Source organism: Capra hircus, chromosome 8, assembly GCF_001704415.2.
Source record: "Capra hircus breed San Clemente chromosome 8, ASM170441v1, whole genome shotgun sequence".
Taxonomy (NCBI): Eukaryota; Metazoa; Chordata; class Mammalia; order Artiodactyla; family Bovidae; genus Capra; species Capra hircus.
Window position 1 is genome coordinate 48,334,193 of NC_030815.1, and position 27,581 is coordinate 48,361,773.

The following is a 27,581-nucleotide window of genomic DNA, read 5'->3' on the forward strand; positions in this document are numbered from 1 at the left end:
ATAAATGGACAACTGGATAAATGGTGTACCTTGGCAGATGTGCCTCTATAATGACCTAGAGGGCCAGGCTGGAATCTGGAATCGTTAGACTCCCCAAACCTCCTGGTTGGAGCACAGAGGCATAGGGAGACGTAGGCCCTGACACTCGCCCAACCCTCCCACCCATCCTGGCCCTATCCTCAACTCTGAGCAGCTTTATGCCAACAACGTGGACACCCCAGACCACCCACTGAGCTCTGTCCTCACTACACAGGCAGCTGGTCCCTGGCTGGAGTCCTCCTTCCATAAGCAGAGCTGTCTCACGTGAGGAGCCAGAGCAGAACCCTCTAAATTATGTATCCCAGGACAGGGCCCCTCCTGCCTGGGTCTAAGCATACTTCTGCGCGCTGATGTCCACTCCAATTTACTAATCATGCAAAATGCCCAGAATGTTCTCTTTCAACTAGCCTTGGAGGGAGGAACTGACAGGCCACCACCCAAAATGTGCAGCCATGCATGTGCTATCCTGCTGTTTCGGGTGGACTAGATACGTGAAATACAGTTCCCGGCATTCTGTGTGGTCAGACATCACCTAATAAAACTGTGCTTTTTAATTGTCCTTTTTCCTGTTTGACTGTTTTTCTGTTTTGTTGGTGGAGCATTTAAACTCAGAAACCACTAGATCTTAATTTGTTTTCATCCATCATGGCTGGCTTCTTTTCTCCCATCTCATATTGAAATTTTGAACTAGCTTCACCATTGGGTTCATGTAAAATTAATTGTACAGTTTCTCTGCTTGTTTGGATAACACAGAGCTTATACTTTTAGACACTTTCAGGTTGTAATTATATAAAAACACACTAAGAAATACTGGTAATTTCTACTCTCCCTATTTTTAAAGCTGTTTAGAACAGGGTCTAGAACCAAGATATTGACTCCCTTCAGCCCTCAGGCAGTTGGTGAGGCCTGGCAGCTGGAGCTCGGTGACTACTGTTCCATTTTCTAGAAGCCTCCTTCATTTACTCCAATGTGTTATCAATATCTTATCATTTTCTAAATATGTGCTGAAGTTAAAGAGGTTTGGTAGCTTTGCAAAAGTATTTTCATTTGACTTTATCTAGGGATACATGGTGGCCTCAAGATTCCCTAGAGAAGGAATAGGCTACCAACGCCAGTATTCTTGGGCTTCCCTGGTGGCTCAGATAGTAAAGCTGAGCCTGCAATGCGGGAGATCTGGATTTGATCCTTGGGTTGGGAGGATTCCCTAGAGAAGGGAGTGCTACCCACTCCAGTATTCTTGCCTGGAGAATTCCATGGGCAGAGGAGCCTGGTGGGCTACAGTCCACGGGGTCACAAAGAGTCGGACATGACCGAGCAACTTTCCCTCACAAGGTCACATGTATTCAGGGTCACTCTAAGTTTCTAAACAATATTGGTATTTCTTCCAATTTAGCAGTTTACTCACTTACTCTTCTGAAATGCTTTTCCTCCCTCCTCCTATTTTCTCCCAGTCCCACTTATTCATCAGTGTCTGCCTATGTTGTTCAGTCATTAATTACCAAGCTTGTAAGTTTAAGCTTGGTCATGAAGGCTTCCTTGACCACACTGGCCACAGTCTCTCTTTCTCCCTCTTTGAGACTTGTAATACATTTTATTCCCACTATTTATTTTCACATAGCACCTTGTTATTTCAGTTCTGTCTTTACATACATATGTCCAATCTTCCCAATCAAATTATAGATCCTTGAAAGAAAACACTACTTATAAAGTTCTATATTTTTCACTCCACCTCCTTAGGTACATTTAGCATCTAAATAAAATCTGTTGGCTAACTGATCATGACTACAGCAATAATATAAATCACTTACTGAGCACAGTGTTTAGAGCAGTCTGTGCAGAGTCAGACCGAACTGAACTGAATCTCAGGCTACTGACAACTATTATCCTATCTGTAAATCAATATCAAAAGGGCACTTCCCTCAAAGGATTGTTTGAGAATGAAATGACATAATACCTAAAAATTCCTAGAAGGGTTAGTATGTAGAGAATATTAGATGACAATGATAAGAATCATAGGGTTTGAGGCATGGGGAGGAATTCTTTATATCTCTTACCCATTACTTATTATAATCCTATGAAATAAGAATTGTTATTATACCTATTTTACAGATAGAAAAATCGAGGCTTAAGGAAGAAAAGTTTCCAGCCCAAGGTCACAGAAAAGGGTTTGAAGTCCAGGCAATCTGACTGCAGAGCCATGTTCTTAATCACTACAAGATGCCAAGTGGCAAAGACAGCAGAATCGGAAACTAATGGCATTGCCCTCCTTAAGTCACTGGTTGAAGAAACATGTTGGGAAAGTCCAAGAGTTGACATGTAAAGGACTCCAGTGCCCTAAACTGGAATTGGGATTCAGATTTGTCTGAGCCTGCAAGCAACCTGGTAGGAAGGGTTGCCAGAAGTCAATGTCAATGAGGTTTTTGGCAACCCTTCCTACCAGGTTGCCCACAGGCTCAGCTACGGGGGGTGATGGGGGATGTTCTGGTGCCTGACCAGAAAGACCAGGGAAGGGAACAGAGTGTGGCATTTGGTTCCAGATCATCTCAACCTCTACAGCAAGGGGATGCAGACAGATGAAGAAGCAGCTGTTTTCACAAGGGAAGCAGAGACACAGAAGTATACACTGCGTGGCTGCAGACTCGGCCACAGGCTGTGATGCAGAGCAGGGCGAATGTCATGCTTCCCACCGTTAGGACCTGGCTGTTCTGCAGCACAGTCTGCAAAGGCGGGTGTGCGGCCCGGGCATACTCAGCACCAGGCAGGGCATCTTGGGCACAGACATCTTGTGCTCAGAGGGCTCTGGTGGGAGAGGTGGTAGAGAGGTTCCCCGAGCAGTTTCCTGGGCTGGAAAAGAGTGGAAGAACTGGAAAACCATGAACAACTATATGGTACCTTCTGGGATTTACACTGAGCTACATCCCAGTATTATGCAGACCAATGTATGACAGTAAAGTTACTATCCCTTATGGGTTGAATTGAATCACTGTCAATTTGTATGCTGAAGTCCAACTTGTAAAACCTCAAAATGTGAAGTTAAGGCCTTTAAAAGAAGCAATTAAGTTAAAATGAAGCTGTCAGGGTGGACCCTAATCCAACATACTGGTAACCTTACAAGAAGAGGAAGAAACACCAGGGGTACATATGTGTAAACAGGCAACCATGTGAAGAAGCAGCAAAAAGACAGCCAAAGAGAGAAGCCCTGAGGAACCAAACTGGCCAGCACCTTGATCTTGGACTTCTAGCTTCCAGAACTTTGAGAAAATAAGTTCTACAGTAAGTCCCCCACATATGAATGTGTTCCCTTCCAAGAGCATGTTTCTAAGTCCAAGAAAGTTAGCCTAGGTACCCAACTAACACAATCAGCTATATAGTACTGCATTATAATAGCTCTGTAATACTTTTCACACAATACGTAAAAAACAAACACAAAAAATAAACATTTTAAATCTCACAGTGCAGTACCTTGAAGAGTACAGCAGTACAGTACAACAGTTGGCATACAGGGGCTGGCATCAAGTGAACAGGCAGGAAGAGTTACTGACTGGAGGACGGGGAGGAGGTGGGAGATGGTGGAGCTGAAGGGATTGTCAGCAACAGGAGACAGAGGGCAAGCTGCGATTTCACTCATGCCTGACGTTGATGGAACACACATTCCCATCTTTGAAAGTTGGCAACTTGAAGGTCTGTACATAGGAGACTTACTGTATTGTTTAAGCTACACAGTCTGTGGTGGGATTTTGTTATGGCAGCACTAGCAGACTCATACACTATCCCTAAGATCAGGTTCATGCCCTCTGGCTGGCAAGACCCGAAGCAACTTCACTGCTGTGCTGTGCTTACTCACTCAGTCGCGTCCGACTCTTTGCGACCCCGTGGACTGCAGCCCGCCAGGCTCCTCTGTCCATGGGGATTCTCCAGGCAAGTATACTGGAGTGAGTTGCCATGCCCTTCTCCAGGGTATCTTCCCAACCCAGGGATAGAACCCAAGTCTCCCACATCACAGGCGGATACTTTACCACCTGAGCCACCAGGGAAGCCCAGAGCAACTTGAGTAGACCCACATTTAACTCTCAAAATATGAGAGGCAGGTAAAATCATTCATTTTTACAAAGCAGGAAACCAAGGTTCAGAAACGGTCAACAGCCTGCCCAGAATCACTTAGCTACTAAGTGACGGAGCCTGGATTCAAGTCCATGTCTTTGTGACTCCACAGTGTATACTCTATATGACATTGCCTATTTTCTCCCATGCTCTCAACCATGACATATTTTACTCACGTACTAATCAGTAAGGGATTAACAAGACTGGCACATCTCCCACCTACTTGATGATACAAAGAAAACTGGTGCTTCATTTATAAATTCACTGCAATTGACTCTGTGGTAACATAAGACCCAGAAAGATATGCTAGCAAAGGAGTATTTGATTTTTCAAAAAAACTAAAAAAAAAAAAAAAAAAGCCTAAATAGTTGCTGCTCCTTGACATAAAATAATTCTATTAAAATGATGTACAGTGGAGCCCAAAGAGGTAACTAGATCCACAGGCCTATTTCAGAGTATGTGTGTACTAAGCAAACAGGAGAAACAAAGGGAATGGGAGGAGAGAAGATAGGGCTTTCCATCTCTCAAAACTGTGTCCTCACTGTTGTAGCCCACGGGTTTTATAGGGTTTGACATACAGGGGCTTTCGATTTACACTTCTTGACTTACTGAACAAATGAACAAACACATGAGTGAACCTGATCCTCTAATGAGAGGAAAAAAAATCCTTAGGTCTTTTCAATGACCTAAATTCATCAAAGTATTTTGGCCCTTTCCTAATTTAGTTTCTGTTTCATTTAATCAAATGAGATGGAATTTATGGGGAAAGTAAAGACTAGAAGAAATAAGCCATAGACCAAAGCAGGGCAAAAATGTTCCTGCCTGCATATTTGAACAATGTAAGTGAAAATGGGTCTCCTTGTCACGCTGTACAGTCATCTCAAAAATCAGTTTCATGCCACTGCCTTAGTGGGTGAGTTCGAATATATTTATTTCAGGCAGATGTTCCTGGCCTGTGTAAGGTGAGCTACAATCAGATGCTGATAGTTCAGATATCAGAATACAACGGTAAAGGCAGGCCCCAGTCATCTAAGTATTGTGAGCCAGATAGGATTTCTTCAGGTTGATGACCTTTTTTTTTAATGTTTTTACTTATTTTATTTATTTATTTTAATTGGAGGCTAATTACTTTACAATATTGTAGTGGTTTTTGCCATACATTCACATGAATCAGCCATAGGTGATACATGTGTACATGTGTTCCCAACCCTGAACTCCCCTCCCACCTCCCTCCCCATCCCACCCCTCAGGGTCATCCCAGTGGAGCAGCCCTGAGCACCCTGTCTCATGCATGGACTCTGGACTGGCAATCTGTTTCACAAATGACAATATACATGTTTCTTTTTTTTTTTTAAACAATATGCATGTTTCAATGCTAATCTCTCAAATCATCCCACCCTCACCTTCTCCCACCAAGTCCAAAAGTCTGTTCTTTACATCTGTGTCTCTTTTGCTGTCTCGCATATAGGGTCATTGTTACCATCTTTCAGGCTGATGACTTTTAAAAGCTGCCTTCAGAGTTTGCCTGTTATTTTAATTATGTTATTTAAAATAACTAATAGAGCACAGAGGATTTCTAGAGCAGTGAAACTATTCTGTATGATACTACGGTGGTGGATACGTGTTATACATTTGTTCAAATTTATAGAATGTACAAAACCAAGAGTGAACCCTAATGTAAACTATGTACTTTAGGTGATGATGATATGTAGATGTGGATTCATCAGTTGTTACAAGTGTCCCATTCTGGTGGGTGACACTGACAATGAGGAGGGTTATGTATGTGTGGGGGATAGCGGATACACGGAGAATCTCTGTACCTTCCTTCCAATTTTTCTACGAACCTAAAACTGCTCAAAAAATTGTCTGTTAAAAATTATCTGCTAAAAAAATTAATAATGCAAAAGACACCCCTCTTCCCTACCCTAATTGAAAAAAAAAAAGTGACCAGGAAAGTTATTAACAGGGGAAAACCAAGTGAGATATCCTTAAAGTTTTAAGGTACTATTCTAAAACCAATACTTTAGTACCCTTTACTATAATAAAATTCCCGTGCACTCTACTCAAATTTTGGTATATTGCAGGACAAGGGAAGTGATTTTCCCCCCTACACTGGGATATTACAATTATTAATATGGCAGCGAAAATATCTTGTTTTCTTTAGATATTACCTATTAGTATGAAAAATATAATAATTATGCTTTGTTACTTTGTGTTGTCCCAATGTTCACTGAGGACAGATAGAGATGCTTCAAGCAACTGAAAAAATTTTAACAAATAATTTTTCCTCTTTTTTTCAGTAAACTCATCAAGTTGTTATTAATTTTTAGCTCTATGTGGGAAAATTTAATGAGCTTTCAATTACAATATTTCTATTTAACTTGCAATGGAAGATACTACCTCCATCCTACTATCTGCTATTATTATAAACACAGCTTTGAGTCTGAACAATCCAATGCTGATTAGAGGTTTTCAGCATTAAGCATTGGTCTCACTTCTAAAGTTTAACAAATAACACAATACATAATTCTCTGGCACGTCCAGTCCTTTTATGTCAGGCAGCTGAAGCTCTCCCTACTCGCATGACAAGCAAACAGAAAGCATACTATAATCAACTGAGCAGGCTATGATTAACTCTGCTCAGAGCTGTCTCCAAACTCCCCATACACTCCATAGTGGTTCTAGACAAAAATATGGCAAGGCATATTTCTCTAAGGAAGAGATCACCAATTAAGAGCACCTGATGTTTCTTATTAAGAGTAAGCTATGGCAGTTGGTGATGGACAGGGAAGCCTGGTGTGCTGCAGTCTACAGGGGTCACAGAAAGTTGGACACTTTACAGACTGAGCCACTGAACTGAACTGATGTTTCTTATTTTTTAAGTTATTATGAATTGAATTAGCACAGGGTCTAGCCACAACCGTCTCTCATGTATTATTTTCAGTTGCTTCTGCCACACAAAGCCAATCATTTGTGAGGTGCTGGCCTTTATAATGTGGTTGGGACCATTATGGTAATTAATTAATTGAGCAATAATGCACACAGCCCATTCCCATTATCCTGAAGTGGGACACATTCCAGTCACATCTGCGAAATCTGTAGATGCAGCAATTATTTCCATATTTCTTGAGTGTCTTCAGATAGTCAACCAACATTAATAATGTGCTTGAAAATATGAAGTCACAGCTGGTAGCTCTGAACTCAGGGCATCTTCACAAGCTTGGCTACTTGCTCTCTTCATTGACAGCACATGTTTAAGTTGCAAATAGTAGGAATTGAGCAGCATTTCAGCTGTGTTCCCATGACCGACAATATCAACCATTTGGTGCCCACTTAAGCCCAAAGTTCTAAGTGAATTAACAGTATGCAAAGCCTTTAGACCATTCTAGTGACAAGATTAGAATTCTGACTTCAGAATCAACACCACACTACTTTGCTCTAATATCAGTAATGTCTTTCTTATCCCAAGCAAGATTGTCTTGTGGCTAATATGTTCCCCCTCTGGGAAAACTATATCAGATGGATTATTAAAGTGGCTAAGAATGAAGAGGCTTAATTCTCAAAGAAATCTGTCCAGGAGAGTTACTCTAACCACCTACCCCCACCCCCCACCTTGCAAAACACCTAGGAAGTTAATATGTCTAGAGCATAACTAGATTAATTGAATTTCGAAACTTTAAATAATTTCTGGTGGTGCAGATGCTGGGTGCCTTGCTACAGATGCCCCTTCCAGGACTGAAGGGGCCATTTCTGGGAAGGATGTCAACTGGCAGTCCACAGGGCTGTTTTGCCCAATGTCACATCCCTCCCTCGGGCAGCCAGGGTCCAGTGATTGGTTCACGCTTCCTCTTCCCAAATAAGAAAACTCTGAACCATTCCAGCTTCAGTGCTCCTTGTGGGACCCACTAGACTTCATTGTAGCACTAATACTTTCCCTTTCTAATCCTACTCCTTCCTGTTTCTTTCCTTCCACACGTTTTGATCCTTAGAGTACTCCCTAATTAACAATTTACATACTAATTTCTACCTCACAGTCCACTTCCTGAAGAATCAACATGCAATATCTGACTTTCCCTTTTCCTTACCTTATAGATACCATTGCTTTCTTGCAACTGGAATTAGCCAGTGGAGAATGTGTTACTCATATATATGTATGATTTGCACACGGAATTTCTGAGGATGTAGATCTTGCCTACTTTACAGTCTATATTCACTGAAAATCAAATATAGTTACAATTTAGTAAATATTAACTGAATAGCTAACGGTAAGAATGAAGTGGCTGGGCCAAAGAGGGAAAAACATTCAGCTGTGGATGTGTTTGGTGGTGAAAGTAAAGTCCGATGCTGTAAAGAACAGTGTTGCACAGGAACCTGGAATCTTAGGTCCATGAATCAAGGTAAATTGGACATGATCAAGCAGAAGATGGTAAAAGTGAACATCGACACCTTAGGAATCAGTGAACTAAAAAGGACAGGAATGGGTGAACTTAGTTCAGATGACCATTATATCTACTACTGTGGGCAAGAATCTTTTAGAAGAAATGGAGTAGTCCTCATAAGTCAACAAGACAGTCTAAAATTCAGTACTTGGGTTCAATCTCAAAAATTACAGAATGATCTCGATTCATTGCCAAGGTAAACCATTCAACACTCCCCAACCTAATGCTGAAGAAGCAGAAATTGACGGGTTCTATGAAGACCTCAAGACCTTCTAGAACTAACACCAAAAAAAGAAAGATGACCTTTTCATCACAAGGAATTGGAATGCAAAAGTAGGAAGTCAAGAGATACCCAGAATAACAGGCAGATTTGGTCTTGAAGTACAAAATGAAGCAGGGCAAAGGCCAACACAGTTTTGTCAAGAAAAAACAGTGGTCACCGCAAACACTTTTCCAGCAAACCAAGAGATGACTCTACACATGGGCAACACCAGATGGTCAATATCGAAATCAGAGTGATTATGTTCTTTGCGGCCAAAGATGAAGAAGCTCTAGGCAGTCAGCAAAAACAAGACCTGGAGCTGACAGTGGCCCAGACCATGAACTCCTTATTGCAAAATTCAGGCTTAAGCTGAAAAAGGTAGGGAAAACCACTAGGGCATTCAGGATAACCTAAATCAAATCCCTTATGGTTATACAGTGGAGGTAATAAATAGATTCAAGGGATTAGATCGGTAGACAGAGTGCCTAAAGAACTATGGACAGAGGATAATACCATTGTATAGGAGGCAATGACCAAAACCATACCAAAGAAAAAGAAATGAAAAAGGCGAAGTGGTTGTCTCACGAGATTTTACAAATAGCTGAAGAAAGAAGAGAAGTGAAAGGCCAGGAAGAAACGGAAAGATATACCCAACTGAAGGCAGTGTTCCATAGAATAGCAAGGAGAGATAAGTTCTTCTTAAATGAACAATGCAATGAAACAGAGGAAAACAATAGAATGGGAAAGACTAGAGGTCTCTTCAAGAAAACTGTACATACCAAGGGACATTTCACGCAAGTATGGGCGTGATAAAGAATGGAAATGGTAAGGACCTAACAGAAGCAGAAGAGTTTAAGAAAAGGTAGCAAGAATACATAGAACTATACAGAAGAGGTCTTGGTCTTTAAGGCAATGCAGGGCTAGGTTCAAGACAGTGTAATAGAAGGACGTGTGCTCATCTCCTGTGAGAGTATGAAAATCGCAATAGCTGTTGAACAAGCATCGACAGGAAGATGCTGGAACCCAACCAAAAAAGATACCCACGTCCAAAGACAAAGAGGAAGCTGCAGCGAGATGGCAGGAGAGGCACAAACAGGATAAAATCAAGTCCCACACCCACCAGGTAGGTCGCCCACGAACCGGAGAACAATACCACCAAAGAAGTCCTCCCACTGTTGTGAAGGTTCTGAGCTTCACGTCAGGCTTCCCAGCCTGGATATCTGGCAAAGGGACTGGGAACGTCCAGGGAAACTGCCTTTGAAGGTGAGCAGGATTTGATTACAAGACTTCTACAGGACTGGGGAAACAAGAGGTTCCATTCTTGGAGGGCACAAACAAAAGCTTGTGTGCACCAAGATCCAAGGGAAAAGAGCAGTGACCCCATAGGGGACTGAACCAGACTTGCTCTTATTGGAGGGTCTTCTGTGGAGGTGTGGTTCAGCAGTGGCTTGTCGTGGGGCCCTGGAAACAGCAGTCCTGGAAGGTGCCCCTTGGCATAAGTCCTCTTGGGGTCACCATTAACCCCACCATAGAGCTTGTAGACCCCAGGGTTGGGTTGCCTCAGGCAAAACAACAGGGAGGGAGTGCAAGCCCACCCATCAGCAGATAATTGTATTCAAGTTTTATAGAGTTTGGCCCTGCCCACTAGAGCAAGAACTAGTTTTTCCCACCACCAGCCCTTCCCATCAGGAAGCTCCAAGAGCTGACAGAAGAAGCAAGAAGAACCACAGTAACACTAACTAGAACAAAAACCATGTTACAGAAAGTTTATCAGAATGAAAAGGCAGAAAGTTTTGTCCTAGTTGAAGGGACAAGCTAAAATCCAAGAAAAGCAACTAAATGAAGTGGAGATAGGCAAACTTCCAGAGAAAGAATTCAGAATAATGACAATGAAGATGATTCAGGATCTTGGAAACAGAATGAAGAAGATGCAAGAAATGTTTACCAAAGACCTAGAAGAACTAAAGAACAAACAGAGATGAACAATACACTAGAAGGAATCAATAACAGAATAACTGAGGCAGAAGAACTGAAAAGTGACCTGGAAAACAGAATGGTGGGAATCACTGCCACAGACCAGAATGCAGAAAAAAGAATGAAAAAATGAAGACAGCCTAAGAGATCTCTGGGACAACATTAAATGCACTAACATTTGCATTATAGGGATCCCAGAAGGAGAAAATGGAGAATAGGACCTGAGAAAATATTTGAAGAGAAATATTTCCTAACATGGGAAAGGAACTAGCCAACCAAGTCCAGGAAGCACAGAGAGTCCTGGGCAGGATAAACCCAAGGAGGAACATACTGAGACATATAGTAATCAAAAAGATGAAAATTAAAGACAAAGATAAAATATTAAAGGCAACAAGGGAAAAAAACACAAATGACCTACAAGGGAACTCCTGTAAGGCTATCAGCTGATTTCTCAATAGAAACTCTACAAATAAGAAGGGAATGGCACAATATATTTAAAGTGATGAACAGGAAGAACCCACAGCCAAGAATAATCGACCCACCAAGACTCATCATTCAGATTTGGTGGAGAAATCAAAAGCTTTCCAGCCAAGCAAAAGTAAGAGACTTCAACATCAACAAACCAGCTTTACAGTAAATGCAAAAGGAACTTCTCTGGGCATGAAACACAAGAGGGAGGAAAAGACCTACAGAAAATAAATCCAAAACAATTAAGAAAGTGGTAATAGAATCACGAAAGTGAAAGTCACTCAGTCGTGTCTGACGCTTTGCATTCCCATGGACTATAGAGTCCATGGAATTCTCCAGGCCAGAATACTGGAGTGGGCAGCCTTTCCCTTCTCCAGGGGATCTTCCCAACCCAGGGATCAAACCCAGGTCTCCCACATTATATGTGGACTCTTCACCAGCTGACCCACAAGGGAAGCCCAAGAATACTGTATATCAATAATCACTTTGAATGTAAATGGATTAAATGCACCAACCGAAAGACAGACTGGTGAGGCAGATGAAAACATACGCATGTATGCCCTTCCACTTACCACATCACTTTACTTAATGCCTCAAACTGTATATATTTTATATTGTTAGGGTAATCTCTTCATTATTCTATTACAAGTATTTTCTAATTTTCCTTGTTATGGCTTCTTAGATACACCCATCATTTCATAGTGGACATTTAATTATGAAATACATGTGATTTTGAAAAGTATCTTTGATATTAATTTCTCATTGAGATATTAATTTCTCACTTAAATGTTTTCTTCTCTCAAGTAACCTTTTTTTTTTTTCATTCTTCTAACTTTATTGAGGCTTTCAATGGCTAAGTCAAAGATCTCTCTTGGTAAATGTCATATTGCACTTGAAAATATATGGGTTATTTTCAAGTATCTTCTGATACTGATTCCTAACATAATTCCACAGTGACAAGGAAACAGATTATATACAACTTCAATACCTTAACTTTTGCACCTTATTTTATGTCCCTGGATAGGTTCCAGGGTCTCCTAGTTTACAGTCTATGGAAATTGAATAGAACTTGTGTGAAAATTGTATAAATCTTAATTATGTTAATTATGTTGAATTGGTTCATAGTGCTCTTCAGGTCTATTATATCTTAAATCCTACTTCTCTGTGTATTCATTCTATTAATTTTTGAGGATTTAATGTTGAAACTCCAACTAAATATCTTAATTTATCTACTTAAAAAGTATCATAATATATACTGGAACTATATGTAATCTTGTTCTGTATTTTCCAAGTCTCCTGTAAATGTGTTACCATACTTTCATAATTAAAAAAAAAAGTCTTAACAGCCCAGATAACCATGATGGACTGATCACTTACATGGAGCTGGACATGCTGGAGTGTGAAGTCAAGTGAGCCTTAGGAAGCATTACTACGAACAAAGCTAGTGGAGGTGGTGGAATTCCAGCTCGGCTATCTAAAATTCTAAAAATGATGTCAAAGTGCTGCACTCAATATGCCAGCAAATTTGGAAAATACAGCAGTGGCCACAGGACTGGAAAAGATTAGCTTTCATTCCAAACCAAAAGAAGGGCAATGCCAAAGAATGTTCAAACTACCATAAAATTGGGCTCATTTCACATGCTAGCAAGTTTATGCTTAAAATCCTTCAAGCTAGGCTTCAACACTACATGAACCAAGAACTTCCAGATGTACAAGCTGGGTTTAGAAAAGGCAGAGAAACTAGAGATCAAATTACCAACATTTGTTGGATCATGGAAAAAGCAGCTAGAGAAAGTTCTAGAAAAACTTCTGCTTCATTGACTACACAAACGCCTTTGATTGTGTGGATCACAACAAACTGGAAACTTCTTAAAGAGACAGGAATACCAGACCACCTTACCTGCCTCCTGAGAAACCTGTATGTAGGTCAAGAAGCAACAGTTAGAATTGGACATGGAACAACTGACTGGTTCAAAACTGGGAATGGAGTATGTCAAGGCTGTATATTGTCACCCTGCTTTATTTAACTTATATACAGAGTACATCATGCAAAATGCTGGGCTAGATGAATCACAAGCTGGAATCAAGATTGACAGGAGAAATATCAACAACATTAGATATGCAGATGATACCACCCTAATAACAGAAAGTGAAGAGGAACTAAAGAGCCTCTTGATGAAGGTGAAAGAAGAGAGTAAAAAGCCAGCTTGAAACTCAACATTAAAAACTAAGATCAGGGCATCTGGGCCCATCACTTTACAACAAATAGGAGGAGAAAATGTGGAAGCAGTGACAGATAACTTTCTTGGGCTCCAAAATCACAGATTGTGACTACAGCCATGAAATTAAAAGACACTTGCTTCTTAGAAAAAAGGCTGACAAACCTAGGCAGTGTAATAAAAAGCAGAGACATCACTTTGCTGATAAAAGTCTATATAGTCAAAGCTATGGTTTTTCCAGTAGTCATGTACGGATGTGAGAGTTGGACCATAAAGAAGGCTGAGCACCAAAGAATCGATGCTTTTGGATTGTGGTGCTGGAGAAGATTCTTCAGAGTCCCTTGGACTGCAAGGAGATCAATTCAATCAATCTAAAAGGAAATCAACCCCAAATATTCTTTGAAGGACTGATGCTGAAGCTGAAGCTCCAATACTTTGGCCACCTGATGCAAGGAGCCAATGGGAATCCTTCCAGTGAGAAAGACTGAGGGCAGAAGAAGAAGGGGGTGATAGAGGATAAGATAGTTGGATAGCATCACTGACTCAATGGACATGTATTTGAGCAAACTCCTGGAGATAGTGGAGGACAGAGGAGCCTGGAGTGCTAGTCCATAGGGTTGCAAAGAATAGGACACGACTTAGCAACAACAACTGAACAGAAGAAGCTTCAGGGTAGCCTGGGGTAGTAAATATTATTACTCACATTAAGTGGTAAATATCTGATTTGGGGCTAACTAGTATTTTCAGGGGATTCTGAGTTAAATTCGTCTGGAGTAGCATGATGCACAGGCCGCTACATTATAAACACTGGGAAGTGCTGCATCTTGATTCCCTTTAGGAATTGGGGTTTGGGGTTGGGGAGGGGCTTTGCTGGTGGCTCAGTTGGGGTTGGGGAAACTGACTTTGCAAAGTGAATAGTTTAAAGTTCTTTATTTCGAGAAATATTTGGAAAATGTCTTCCCATTATCTTTTAATTGTACACATAGAATTGTATTTGTTGGCCTTCTGGGTTCCTGTTTGATGGATCCAAAGTTAGAATTAGTTGAGAAAATTCTTACTAGCAAGTAATGTTATTGTCAGTCTTAGGAATAATATAAGTCACAGTTAGCTGGGATCCTCTTGCCCCTTCAGATCTAAGGGAGATAGGCTCAACCCTCTACCCCACGTGGAAAGTCCAAGGCACTCCTCAACAATTCTATGAATTTCTAGAGGGCTTATATTATCACTGTCAGCTCTGACCCCAAGTTACTTTCTGTTGAATTTGTTGAGTTTAAAGTTGATCTTTTCATCACCGCTTATTTTCCTTATTTGTACCATGTCAGTACAACACAGAACCCAGGCCTCCTTTCTCCCTCCCTCCCTCCCTCTTGAGTGCGCATGCTCAGTCTCTAAGTCGTGTCCAGTCATGTCTGACTCTTTGTGATCCCATGGACTGTACCCCACCAGGCTCCTCTTGTTCATGAAATTTTCCAGGCAAGAATTCTGGAGTTGCCATTTCCTTCAGGGGATCTTCCCAACCCAGGGATCAAACCTGCTACTCCTGCATTGGCAAGTCTATTCTTTACCACTGAATCGCCTGGGAAGTCTCCTGCCTCCCCACCACACACACACACATAATGTTACAACCCACACAAGGCATTCTTGTATGTAGTCAACTTTATTAGAGTTTTGAAAAGATGAAAGTCACACTACAAAAACATGCGTATGATATCATCCTTGTTTTTTAAAAATAAGTCCCTCATCCTTTTCAGCAACAGTTGTCACTCTAGCCACCTTCCCTTCATTCCCCCCTCCCTGTATGCCCACGCTCTTTAAGAGAAGGAAAAAAAAAAAAATCCCCTCATTCACCTATAGAGAATAATTTAGCCCTAATAGACACATTTTAGGTCATTTCGACTGCAAGTGGCAAAAAACCCAGTTCAAACCAGTTTACGCAACAGAATCTGTTGAGTCTTTTAATGAAAGTCCAGAACTAGATCTTATTTCAGGCACCTCTGGATGCAGGAGCTCTGCCCTGCCTGTAGACCAGCTTTCCTTCTTTCAGTCTGTTGACTCCATTCTCCCTGATACTGATTCCCTCTCAAATATCTTTTGCTCACTGTGGCAAGATCATTGTACTAACTTTTCACATCTTGTAGCATTCAACATCAACTGAAATGTTGAGCCTGCCTCAATTCCAAAACTCCCAGCAGTCTCACTGCATTGAACTGGCAGGAGTGAGTCACATATCCATCCCTCTGCTTATCACTGTGGGTCTGGGAATGCAGCATGCAATTCAGTCCAGTCACTCAGTCGTGTCCGACTCTTTGCAACCCCATGGACTGCAGCATGCCAGGCTTCCCTGTCCATCACCAACTCTTGGAGCTTACTCAAACACATGTCCATTGAGTTGGTGATGCCACCCAATCATCTCATCCTCTGTCGCCCCCTTCTCCTCCTACCTTCTATCTTTCCCAGCATCAGGGTCTTTTCCAAAGATTCAGTTCTTCTCATCAGGTGGCCAAAGTGTTGGAGTTTCAGCTTCAGCATCAGTCCTTTCAGTGAATTTTCAGGACTCATTTCCTTCAGGACGTACTGGCTGGATTTCTTTGCAGTCCAAGGGACTTTCAAGAGTCTTCTCCAACACCACAGTTTAAAAGCATCAATTCTTCAGCTCTCAGCTTTCTTTATAGTCCAACTCTCACATCCTTACATGACTACGGGAAAAACTGTAGCTTTGACTAGACGGACCTTTGTTGGCAAAGTACTGTCTCTGCTTTTTAATATGCTGTCTAGGTTGGTCATAACTTTTCTTCCAAGGAGCATGCACCTTTTAATTTCATGGCTGCAGTCACCATCTGCAGTGGTTTTGGAGCCCCCAAAATAAAGTCTGACACTGTTTCCACTGTTTCCCCATCTATTTGCCACGAAGTGATGGGATGAGAGGCCATGATCTTAGTTTTCTGAATGTTGAGTTTTAAGCCAGCTTTTTCACTCTCCTCTTTCATTTTCATCAAGAGACTATAGTTCTTCACTTTCTGCCATAAGGGTGGTGTCATCTGCATATCTGAGGTCACTGATATTTCTCCTGGCAATCTGCAGCATACTTATTGGCTTAAGCCTAGTTCCCATTATCCAACCCAGGAACTCCAGGGGTGGGATTACTCTGATGAACCACATAGAAGGAATGACTGGTTCCTTAAAAGGAAACTAGCTATGAGAACCATGGAATGGTGAAATGTCACAGAGCAACAGCCAAAAACATCAAGATCCAGTAAATGCTTGACCCACCCCCATAGTCAGCTCAGGGCATCCCTTTGAATATCTAAGGCCTCTCTGAAGTTTTAAAATAATTGCCTTTCCAATTAAGTCTGTAGACAAAGGCCATCTTCCTACCCATTGATGGCTTAGAGTGGGAAAGTTCAGTTTTACAGATACTGTAAAACAGGTGCTAGAAATGTTCTATATCTTGACGGTAATTAATTTACATGGGTGTGTACAAATGTAAAAATCAAGATGTACACTTAAGATCTGTGTATTTTACCGTATACTTGTTATTACACTTGAGTTAATACTATTTTCTAACTTTTTCAAGATGACCAACAAATGTCCAGTGTGATTTGCAGTACAATAATCAAGCCACTTATCTCTGGTCTGCCTTTACACTGAGCCTTATTCACCCAGAGGTGAAGACATAGCTTAGCTGAGGTTACCAGAATAGAAAACCTAAATATGGATTTGGGCTCAGGTCTTAGATGGAATTAATACAGTTGTGTCTGTTTGAAGTCTCTTTTGGGACTTCTATATCCCTCAGAAATTCAGTATATTTACATAAACATGTAGAGGCTGAAGATAACCCAAAAGATAATGTCTATAATTAAGACTTCTAAATATTTTCCTAAATTAGTCAGGTGAACATATTCAAGGCAGAGAAACAGTTTGCCTTCTATAAAAATTAGCGTTAACCAAAATCATTAGGTTTCTGTGAAACGACCACATCAGATTTTCCCTAAGAGCAGGTTATAATGGACTTTGAATCCTGTACTAGCTATATGACCTCAAGCAAGTCACTTGATTGTGCCAGAGCTTCAGTTTCACATCTATAAAACAATAAGTAAGGTTCCTCTCTTCCAAGGCTACGCTGAGAAACAGAGATGGCATGCATAAAAGGTTGTCATTAAATGATCAAGTCTCATTATTATTCTGATCCCCTCTGCCTATTGCTTTTAATAGGATTAGTTCAGTTCAGCTGTGTCCAATTCTTTGCGACCCCATGGACTGCAGCATGCCAGGCTTCCCAATCCATCACCAACTCTTGGAGCTTGCTCAAACTCATGTCCATCGAGTCGGTGATGCCATCCAACCATCTCATCCTCTGTTGCCCCCTTCTTCTCCTGCCTTCAATCTTTCCCAGCATCAGGCTCTTTTCCAATGAGTCAGTTCTTCACATCAGGTGGCTGAAGTATTGGAGTTTCAGCTTCAGCATCAGTCCTTCCAATGAATATTTGTTAGGATTAATTGCATTTTTTTCAGTGACTCTTTTGAACTTACCTTCTTAGAATGGATTTTTCCTTCATAATTACTTCTAAGGTTAAGTGATTCCAGGGTTTAACAACCCCTTCCATTTTGCCAATATATTGGAACACCTTGCTGGATTTCATCTTAACATTTTTCTGATGCTGTATCTATGTGGCTTATCTTTCCAGATTTTCTGAAGTTCAATTCTAATTCATTCTGCCTATAATATTATTCCTTTTGGGATAATAATTCCTTTTGGTGGTCCAGTGGCTAAGAATTTGTGCTCCCAATACAGGGGATGTGGGTTTGATCCCTGGTCAGGGGAACTAGATACCACATGCCACAGCTAAGAGTTTGCATGCCACAGCTAAAGATCCTGTGTGCCACAAGTAAGACCCAGCACAGCCAAATAAATAAATTACATAATAAATACCTTAAAAATAAAAAAAAATTATTCCTTTTGAAACTTCATTATCAACTGTGGCAACCTGAATAAGGGCACAGTGTCTCGACTCTTCTTCATCTGTTTCAATTATTGTATAATTCTTTAACTGTACAGAAAAGATGAATAAGAAATAATTGTCGGTAAGGAAAAAGTGGCAATTTTCTTTTTGAAAGGTGAGATTGTTCTTAAAGAAAAGCTAACTGTTTTTCATAAGCTTCTAGAGAGAATTATGAGAGAGAAGATTTAATGAGAGTTGTAAGAATATTTTGCAGATTAGTTCATTACCTTAGGTCTAGCAAGAAGAAAGTGTAATTTGAGGTACTTATATTTTTATCTAGTCCTTTTACAAGTTTGCTATCATATTCTTCCTTTTACATGTGTTGAAACTAAGGTTAAACTTGTCTGAGGTCACATGGTAAGTTACATGGAAGAGACATATTTAGTTAGCTGCTGTTGAGTTGCCAAGTCATGTCTGATTCTTTGCAACCCCATGGACTATAGCCCACCAGGCTCCTCTGTGCATGGGATTCTCCAGGCAAAAATACTGGAGTGGGTTGCCATTTCCTTCTCCAGGGGATGTTCCCAACCCAGATTTCCTGCATTAGCAGGCAGATTCTTTACCACTGTGCCACCTGGAAATCCCGTATTTGGATAGAGATGCATCTAAAGTTAATGCCTGTGCTTTGCCAAAAGATATCCTTCAGAGGCCCTTAACTGGTAGAGTTTGGTGGATCTCTTATCTCAGCTAAAGCTGAGATAAACTTTGGAAACAGAATACTGATTTGCTTCTGTACATGCTTCTGTACACTTACATGGCTTCGGTACAGATTTCATATATTTGCTTTAACTATACTGTAAATCAGGAAGAAAGAAACGAAGGAAGGAAACAAAGGAAGAAAAATGATCACTGTTCTCTGCTTCTACTGAGGACTGCTTAAGAGGAATAATAATTTATAAAAGGCCAGTTTTAGATTGCTTCAAAAGGCACTTCTATTACTTGTAAAGATGGTATCCTAGAAAGAGGGTTACTCAGTGTAAGCATGGACCACCAAGCAATTAATACAATTGCCTTAATGAAAATTATGGTGTCTAAGATCTAAAATCAATAATTGCCACCTTCTAGGACAATAAGAACCTGGATTCAAAAGCCTTTTGGAAAAGTATGATTTTTATAATGTAATTACTTCTGTTAACATTAATTTAAGTGTAAAATTGAAAATTTAAGATCATCTCAGTATGCCCTCATGGGGACACATCTGTGTTGTAGTTAGTACAAACACAAATGGCCAGAATGACACAGTTATCAACATTTAAACATGCTAACATGAACATGACTAACATCATTGACATGCTGTGATATATTCAGATATTTGTTTATTAAATTAGCATATTGCTAGGAAAAATGCATAACTAAAAGTAGATAACAGTGCCTTCCCCTTCCATCCTTCTCCATTCTTTGGGAAAAGCAGACATTGTTATTCACTATAAAGTCAAAGATGATCCTTTTTCTAGATTCAGAGGCACTGAAGGGTGTTACTGGGTCAGGGAGTGACTCAGATTTACAGTCCAAACAAGTCCCTACTCTGAGTGGCTGTGTACGTTGTGGCTTTACCAGCCCTGCTGCTGAATCACAGCTGCTACTATCGCATTTCGGGGATTTTTTTTTTCCTGCTTCTCATCTATGGTTCCCCAGATTCATTGCTCAAGATTAACAAAATATAACACACAAAGATCAAAGTTCAGCTTTGAAATATAAAAGCATTACGTCCAAATATTACAAACAAAGTCAGCCATAAATCATGTTGGAAAGAGGCAGAAAGTCATGAACATAAGACAAAAGATTATAAACCATATTTCACAGCTTGGAGCCCCACCATCCTACCAGAAGTAACTAAAAAGCAACAATAAGGGTAAAGGCAATGACAAGTAACACAGGTCAGGGATCTGAGGTTTATAAGTAAAATGGCAAAATGTCCAGAGGAAAAGGCAAAGGGGGAAAGGTCACAAACCCAGACAGACTAACTAGGTATCATTGTAATGTTGGCTTGCTCGTTTATTGTTTTTCATCTTGGTAAATGTAATGCTTATAATTCTAGACTTTGGTTGGTTCTCAAAGGTCACTCTAGGAAGTGTGATATCAGTTATTTAGAGGACCCTAAGAATAAAATCTCGTGTGTTCAGTTAAAGCTTCTCCTAACATCTTAAAGGAGAAACAGTGAAAATCTTAAAGCAAATAAACTTACATTGAGTTCTTATGGTATCACATGGCAATGTGGCATCATCCAGTCTTCTCTCAATACATGGTAGCAAATCACTGACACAAAAAGAAGAATGATTTACTGAAGGTTAGAGAGAAGCCACAAGTACAAATCTTAATGTCAGATTTCTAGGTCAGCTCAGTTCAGTTCAGTCGCGTCCGACTCTTTGCGACCCCATGAATTGCAGCACGCCAGGCCTCCCTGTCCATCACCAACTCCCGGAGTTCACTCAGACTCACGTCCATCAAGTCAGTGATGCCATCCAGCCATCTCATCCTCTGTCATCCCCTTCTCCTGCCCCCAATCCCTCCCAGCATCAGAGTCTTTTCCAATGAGTCAAGTACAAAGCTAATAATGGTTTCAAACTACTAGCGACAGTATATCATATTTTTTTTGTGATGAAACATAATTACAATGTATTAATATTTACAAATCACACAGAGGCTCTCAGATGAAGTGAAGTGATAAGTAAAGAAATACTACATGAATAATTACACAATTAATGCCTCTGAAATTATGGATTGTAAATTGGAAAACCCTAACTGCTTTATAGGACTCAGGCCTATAGACCATATTGGAAGTGATGCTGAAATCAACTCCTCTCTTACCAAAGAAGAAAATAAATTTCCAATCTACCTAACTTGTTATGTACCACAGGAGACATTCTGAACACAGTATCAGTTCAGGATAGTTGATATAAGGACATGGATAAGTAAATAGCCTCGTCTTTTTCTATTACGTGCTCATATGCAGTCAGTGCATAAAAATAACTTAAATATTTTAAAACATTTGACGGCCACTATAGTGAGAAATACATGTGGGATAACTCATTCTTTGAGTCATATTCAGATGAGATGTAAATATTAAGTATTGCAAATATTCAAATGTGATTATAGAAAGCTTGATTTTTGTAAAAATTTTCTTTTTAACAGTACTTTAATCTATAGATAGGAAGGAAAATGGGGAGCAGGAAATCACACTTTTAGTTAAATCTTTTTAACTCACAGCTTTGGAAACTCAAGATTCCAGATCATTTTGGAAGTTTAAAAAACCAAGAATCTAGTTTGCCAAATTATACAAAGCATTTGGGGATATGAAAAGCTAACCTCTCCCCCCAACCCCATTCAAAAACTCTCTAGAGACTCATCTGTAACAATGAGGAACAGGAAAAATTTAATTTTTTCTCATTTGATTGCTTTAAAATGACTTATGGTAAAATACCCTAAAATTGCACTAGAATCAAAGGGTTTCTCTTTGTAGTTCATCACAAAAATTACTGAATAGGTATTTTCTAAACCCAAAAGATCTTTGATTCCAGGCCCAGATCACATACTAAGAAATACAGCTCTATTTTATTGGCTTCTTTATATTCTTCCATATTTTCTGAATTTCCTTCCATGGACATATATCACTTTTACAATCAGGAAAAAAAATCACACAAAGAAGTTTAGTTCATATCCAAAACTTGCTCATGATCAATGAAAATGAGAGGATAGCTGGAGAGCATGGTGTAAGTTCTGGAGTTGGCCTAAAAGTTCATTTAGGTTTTTCTGTAAGCTCTTATGCAAAAATCTGAACAAACTTTTGGCCAACCCAACATAAGCTCCACCATGTGAGTCTATGTTTGGGTTTAACGATTTCTTATGTTTAGTAGCAAACATTCTGGATGATGTAAACAGACACTATTACTTCTTCCTCCCTTACTGATGAGCACTGAAGCGTGTGAGCACTTACATAATTTTCTTCAGCATGGAGGTTAAAAAATAAATTATCCAGCAGCTTTACAAACAATGTGAAGGCTGCATTAAATAAATCTGAAGCTCTGGACAGCGTTAAGCTATCTGAGATTCTTGCTAGGAGGAGATTTTCAGGCCTATCAAAGCGAGCACGAATGAACTTCTCAACTAAAAATTATTATTTTAGGGAGTGTAAAGAGAAGCAACACATTCTCATAAAAATTTGGAGATATCAAAGCAGAAGGAAGCTGAAGATTTACCACCAGCTCTGATACGTACAAGCTCTGTGACCCTGGACCACTTACTTAACCTCTCTGAGTCTCTGTTTCCATTTATAAAATGATAATAATAGGACCTCTTTGGAGTGCTACTGAAAGGATTAAAGTAGGTAAAATGCTTAAGACTTTTACCAGGACATGGAAAGTGTGCAAATGAATGTTAATTCTTGTAGAAACCAGTTTGGTCTTCTCCACCATATAGAATGGTGTGTGTATATATATATAATTATATATATAATTATTATACCACCATGTATATGGTGGTATAACAATTAAAAGCAGATTTAAAATATGCTTATTACACAGTAGACTAGATTGGACCACCAAGTTCCCTTACCTTCATGCTAAGAGTACTACTGGGTTCAGGGTCTCCTGCATTGCAGGCAGATTCTTTACCAACTGAGCTATCAGGAAAGCCTCAGAATTTTCAACATTCCCTAAAATTGACACCACCTGAGTAGCTGCTCACCCTAGAGGTGGCACATAGAAATTCCCCATGCCAAGTTGGAGAAAGCTTTTTGCTTCTATTTAAGGTTCTAGAGAAGTTTCTAGAGAGAAAATGATGTTCCGTTGGAGAATAAGAATGTGCTTATAATATTAATGGTAAACCATTCCCCAATATACACTTAGAGCGAGAGAACTGCTAACAACTTGCCGCATGTTGATTTTTCCTGACCACCCCATACTGCAGATTCTGTTTTAATCTCAGGAGAAAACTAGGGCTCAGAGAGGTTGAGACTTGCTCACTGTTACACAACAAGTAAACAGCAGCCTAGGCACTCCAGTGTTTAATTTTAAGTGGGAACATCCATCTGTTTGAGAAAAAACACGTTAGGCTCACCCTTTAAATAAACGATGGTGGTAGGGAGGACACCACAGAGAAGGAGAAGAACAGGGAGGAAAAATGCAGTCATCAGTTTCTTTCCCTGCAGGGCAGAGCCAGCCACAGTTGCCCCAGCAGCAAAGCCAGAGATGGCAGACACTGGGGTGGAAGGATAATCTTCCAGGGAATCTAAGGAGAAGGTGTGCTTTCCAAAGGTGTTTGCCGCGGTACTGTTCCCCTCCTCCACTACCCACTAACCTCTTTGTCTGGGGGAAATGAAACAGCTTTGGTTTGCAAGCCGTCGCCAGGGAGTGGAGCAAGACTTTGTGCTATAAACAAGAGCAAGTGCCAGAGCCCCCGGCCAGCCTCCAAGGCCAGCCTGCCAAAGGAACCTGGCGTTGCGACAGCAAGGGCCAGGCAGCACGGCCAGTGGTCACCCAGGAGCCACTCTAGGGAGAACAACCACCCCACCCTCCTCTAGCTCACCTCTGGGAAGGGTGAAGTCCCTCTGAAAAGTGAGTTGTGTGGGCTCTTGAAATTCTTCTGGCTTGTGAATTTCAGGAACGCCTGCGAGTAAGTCAACTCAGGTGTATGCGCACGCGCAAGCCGGTGTGGGCGTGCCCTTGTGTACCTGCCCGTGCGTGCTTGCGCACAGTTGCCCCCAGTTTTCTAGAGAAAAGGTTTAGCGCTTTCAGCAGATTCCCAGGAACTCATGGGTCTCATGGGAAAAACCATGTTCAGGAGAACATACCCTGATGGTCCAGAAAAGAACACTGAACTCACCACTTCTATCTCTGGAGCAACTGAGTCCAGGCTGTCAGCCCACTTTCCTCTTACAAAACCCTAAGGCACTTAAGAGAACCCACAGGGGGAAAAAAATAACTCAACCCCTTTTCTAATCTAAACCTAATCCTCCTTAAACCTCTCCTGACCCGGACTACCAGGAATCGTGCCAGTGCCAAATGATACGATGTTTATTCAGCTTAGGTTTTAGCTTGCGGCTCGTGAGCCACAAAATCAAAGGGGAATGTTCCAGCCACCACCTGCTGATGAATGGGTAAACAAGGGCCAGTGAAGAAAGAGGAGACCCAGTGTTTGAGGACAATGCCTTTGTGTAGTTCTGGCTCAAATAAGGGCACTGCTCCTAAGGAACAGGCTTGAGACATGCACAAATGCCCTGCCAAGTAGTTCAGGAGCCTGGGGACAGCTGTTGCTCATGATCCCTCTGCCCCTTGCTGCCCCGCAAACCGCAATAGAGAGCCAAGGACACCGTGCCCCCTCTCCCAGCAGAAGCTGGCCAAGTTACAGTTTGTGAACCAGTTACATTTATGTTGGAAGAGCATTTTCCACATTATTCTCTGAGAAGCCTCAGCTCTGTAAGAGCAATGTGGAGCTCAGATGAGTGACCTGACCTCTGTTTTACCAGAGCAGCGATTTTGATCTGTTTTAAATCTAGAGGAATCTGCATGAGATTTGGGGAAGAGGGTAGGGAGTTCTCTTGCTAAAAACAGAATACTTGAAAAACATTCTTGTAGAATCAGATTTGGCGCATCTTTATATGCGAGGGGTTTAAATAAGTCTTATAGATCCTGAGATTCATCAAGCTGGTTTTATTCTCTATTTTCTCTTCTTTCCTTCTCTGAACAAATGTCTCCTTAAAACTTAAAGTGTCTGATCAGATCAGCATCATTCTCTCAGGAATAAGAACCCTGAGAAGGGGAGCTGACATTTATTCTGGGCCTGTTGTGTGTCATATGACATGCTAGGAGTTTACATTCATCATCGCACTGGAACCACTACAGCCCTCTGGGTGGAGGATCATTCACCTTGGCTCTCAGGTGAGGACATTGAAGTAGAAACACAATTACAATGATAACATTGGCAACAGCAGCTTGCTTCCCTGCACTCAGAGCTCCTAAATGATGAACCAGAACTGTCACTAACCTAGGTAATATTAATAACTCAAAACCTGAGTTCTGGCTCTATATAACATCACTTCTAATGTTTAACAAGCAAGAGGTGTGTGTGTATAAATCGGATATAAATTATTTGTACACCTTAAATCTCAGTAGAGAAAGTCTGAAAGTAAAAATAGGAATAAAAAAATTACCCATCATTCCATCGTTCCTAGACCACCAACTGTTAACGTGTAGGCATACTTCCAGTCTATTTTTATGCATAATTTTTAGTTCTGCACATTTAAAACAGCTGTGATTGTCTATGCATATATTATTTTGCTTTTGTCACTTAATAGGACAACAGATTGGAGAAGGCAATGGCACCCCACTCCAGTACTCTTGCCTGGAAAATCCCATGGACAGAGGAGCCTGGTAGGCTGTAGTCCATGGGGTCACTAAGAGCCGGACATGACTGAGCGACTTCACTTTCACTTTTCACTCTCATGCATTGGAGAAGGAAATGGCAACCCACTCCAGTATTCTTGCCTGGAGAATCCCAGGGACGGGGGAGCCTGGTGGACTGCCATCTATGGGGTCGCACAGATTCGGACACAACTGAAGCGACTTAGCAGCAGCAGCAGGACAACAAGATATGATATTTTTCATAACATTTCAAATTTTCTACTATTTTATTGGCTAAGTAATAGTCTTTTAGGTGGAGCAATTCAGTTTAAGAAACATTTATTGAGCACATAATATGCAACACTGTTCTTTCCTTCAAGGAACTAGCAGTCTAGTAACTCGGCAAACAAGACACATAGATAACTATATGCTTATGATAGCTAATGATACTGAGCACAGACTTCGTTCCAGGCACTATTCACATGAATGAACTCACTGAATTCTCTTGGCAACCTCATGAGTAGGGACAATCTCTCTACTATTTCAATAGTTGTCAGAGACTGAGGCACATCTTGCAACAAGGTGGTATTTCTAGGTATTGATAGAATAATAGCTCGTTAAAGATGTCCACTTGTTAATCCCCAGAGTGAGTTTGTAATAACTTATTATAGCAACCATACGAAATGAAAACAATTGGTTCAAACCCAGGCAGCTTGACTCTAGAGCCATTATTCTTAACTATGGTTTAGAGCCTAGAGAAAGGACACTTAACACTAGGGAAGAAGACGAAGATGACAACCAGACTCTAAAGTTGGGCAGGCGTTATGAAAGCAGTGATGGAAGGAACAATGAGGAATTCAATTACTGTAGGGAGATCTCCATGGTATCATAAGGGAAAAAATTCTAATATTATGTACAAGTTTCCCCATTTCTGTTTAAAAATATGTATGTATGAATATATTGTTTATAATCATTTGTGAAGTTTATAGTTATCTCTGGAGAGTGCAAGAGGAAATTTTTACTTATAAATTTTCATATCTTTGAAAACTTTACCAGACATGCACTTGGGATTAATTTCTGTTTGTAAAATAAATAATATATATATATAGACTATTTTTCTAAGTTGAAGAAAATAAAATGCAGCACCGGGGTGCAAATCTTTGTGCATAAAGCGTTGTGCTACTGTAGAGTGATTTCCTTAAAATGGAAAATTCCTGGAGGTAGGACTGTTGAACCAATGGATAGAAACATTTGGAGAGCATATATATTTAAAAGATAATATATACCGGAGATGATACCCAGTCAGTAAACTAAACTATGTGAGAAAAGAAATATTTAACAGATGAACAGAAGAGATTGATAGTTGTCTACTCATATATGAAGGCTGATACACGGCATATTCGTGTGCTAGTACCACAGACTAGGTGGCTTAAATGATATAGATTTAATTTCTCACAGTTTCCAAGGCTGAAAGTTCAAGATCAGGGTGTTAGCAGCGCTAACTGAAGGCTCTCTCCTTGACTTATGGTCTTGTGTGTTCATATGGCCTTTCCTCTGTGTATGTCTGTGTTCTAGTTTCCTCTTCTTATAAGGCCATCAGACAGATTGGATTAGGATTACTCTAATAACCTCATTTTAATTTAATTACCTCTTTAAAGACCCTGTTTTCAAAGAAGATACCATGTTCTGAGGTACTGAAGATTAGGACTTCAACATGTGAATTTGGGGGAGGTGGGGTGACA

The 27,581-nt window shown here is 40.5% G+C and overlaps 1 long non-coding RNA gene across 7 annotated transcripts in view; it reads right to left on the reverse strand.

Annotated features, from left to right (window-relative positions):
• The window catches only part of LOC102170604, a 254,976-nt gene extending 230,847 nt beyond the window's left edge, over positions 1–24,129 (reverse strand). For 6 of the 7 annotated variants that reach the window (XR_001295977.2, XR_001918442.1, XR_001918440.1 and 3 more), the window contains exons 1-2: positions 24,026–24,129; positions 20,688–20,758 (exon numbers count right to left, since the gene is read on the reverse strand). This is a non-coding gene — a long non-coding RNA (uncharacterized LOC102170604). Of the gene's footprint in view, positions 1–17,938; positions 17,973–20,687; positions 20,759–24,025 lie in introns of those variants that run through there. The other variant, XR_001918441.1, reaches the window with a different exon arrangement.